The sequence below is a fragment of the Echinops telfairi genome, unplaced genomic scaffold (genome assembly GCF_000313985.2).
Source record: "Echinops telfairi isolate 266 unplaced genomic scaffold, ASM31398v2 ScPeMD7_655;HRSCAF=1070, whole genome shotgun sequence".
NCBI classification, from domain to species: Eukaryota; Metazoa; Chordata; class Mammalia; order Afrosoricida; family Tenrecidae; genus Echinops; species Echinops telfairi.
The window spans coordinates 25,646,125-25,648,465 of NW_022104553.1; positions in this window are offsets into that span (position 1 = coordinate 25,646,125).

Genomic DNA, 2,341 nt, shown 5'->3' on the forward strand with positions numbered 1-2,341 from the left:
ATTTCCCCCATCTGCGGAATGGGTTTTGTCCCCACGTTCCCTTCGGACACCCCGTTAGGCCAGGGTGGAGTCAAGGAGGTGGCACTCGCTTCTCTGGTCTCCGTCCCCGGCCGGACTAGGTAGGGAACGAAGGGGCAGTGCAGAGAGTGTGCAAAGCTAAATCCTTGCTAGCACCTTGAGCTTGCGTCCTCCCAGGTTTGTTTACCTCGCCTGGTTAAAAGGGCGGGAACTAGTGGACCTTCCTAGGAAGCCTAGAGGCCAGCAGGACTCACGAGAGAAACAGGTGGCTGTCTGGTTCCCTTAAACAGGTCCGCCTCGGACACCCTACGGCACAGTTCTACTCTGGCCCCTAGGGGCGCTACGAGTCGGAATGGGCTGCCTCCGGTGCCAGTGGGGAGGGCTTTCCGCTGGGGTTGGAGGACCTCAAAAGGTCTCTTGGGGCGCCTCGGCCCTTAGGTTAAGAAGGTGAAGCCCCAAGCGGGCCCACTGCCCTCTCCTCCCTCCCTCCACCCATTGCCATGCCTGGGCCACGCCCACCCCACCCTCCCACCCCCAGTGTCCGTCTGTGACCTAGTGCACCATGTATTAGCTTCCATGGCCCCTCCCCCGGCCCCCCACCACACCCCTCCCCCCCACCCTCGGCGACTTCACCTTTTTTTGCCACGATAAACGCCATCTCAGCATCTGTGTCTAATGTTGTCTTTTTTGCTTGACATCACACTCCTCCTTAACCCATCCCCTCCCCTCTCCCTCCTCCTCGAACCTTCACCCTCATCCTGGGCTCCGGGCAACTTAGGGGAGGTGGGGCGGGGCAGGAGGGGAACGGGGAAGGGTGGATCATTCTCCTTGGCCTGGGTGAATCTCCAGAGCAAGAAGCATATCTGGGGGGGTGAAAGCATTCCCAGTCTACCTCCCAGGATGCCAATCATCCAAATAACAGAATTGGGACCCCCTCCCACCACCACCACCATACTGCACAGCTACCTGGAATCCCACAAACGACACCACCACTACCAATACCCCCGTTCTGCAAATCCACGACCCTCACAAGGGCCGAGATAGCCCAGGGTACAGCTTGGAAGGTCTCCCAGGTGCCACAGATGGTTGAGCCATGAACTGTAAGGCTGGAGGTTCAAATCCACCCAGGGCCTAGGAAGAAAAGGCTGGGGGTCTTCAGGACAAAGCAGCCATCCATCTGGCACTCGTAGGGTCACCACCAATCAGTCTCACTCACCGGCAGATGGTGAATTGAAGGACCACACTGACGCTGTGTCCCTCTGAACCTTCAGCTCCTCATCTGTAAAATGGGGATTCTTTTTGAAACAATGACTCATGAGACAGCACTATATGCACATTTAAATTTTGTTATTAAGCACCTACCTTCCTAGGAGGCCAGGCAGTGCAGTGGCTAAGGTCTCAGTCAATAACCCAGGGGCCAGCAAGGGTCACGCACTGGAGAAGCCACACACAGCAAACCGGACCCATTTCTCCCTGTCTTCATGGAGCGAGCAGACCCTCCTGCGGCACGTAGAAGTTCATTCTTTTTTTTTTTTTTTGAAGTTCATTCTTAAAGAAGGGTTGGAAACCCTGGGCCAGTGGGCGGGTCCGTGGGCAGACAGCATGTAGTGTGAACGTGATGCCAAGCATTTTCACATGGGAGCCCTTGAGTGGTGCAAACGTCTAAGCGCTTCCAAAGCACCCCGAGGCGCCTCAGAAGGAAGTCCTGGCTGTCGGCTCCTGGAAGGTCACACAGCGCCATTCTACTCTGATGCACACCAGGTCGCTGGGGCTGGGGACCGACCCCATGGCAGCCGGAGTGCCGCAAACGGTTAAGCGGCCCCTTGTTAAAAGGTTGGTGCTTTAAAATCACCTAGAGGCATCTTTCTTTCTAGGCAATACCTTTCCAAAGAGCCCCACCTGGAAAAACTCTGTAGAGTGCAGTTCCACTCTGACACGGCTGGGGGCGCTGTGGATCAGAAACGACTAAATTACAACTGTGGGGTGTGTGTGTGTGTGTAACAGGAGATTTTTCCTGAAAATGGAGGTTTCCAAGCACCTTTTAAGCAATCCAACATCCCTAGGTGGCCATTGTCACCTGTCACTAAGGGCCATCACACAGGGTGGACATCTGCACAGCTCCTGTCTCCGCTGGCTCCTGGATGCATTAGATGCAAAGAAGCGCTGGCTACTAGGATCCTTCACAGGCAGGGGAGTCACTCACAGGTGCACCTGGGCAGGTGTCGGTGCTCCCAACTGGAGGGAAGATGAGCTCAGAGATGCAGAGACAAAAGAGGTGAGCGGAGGCACAGGGCAGGTGGGGAGGAAGGACAGTAGGGAGAGA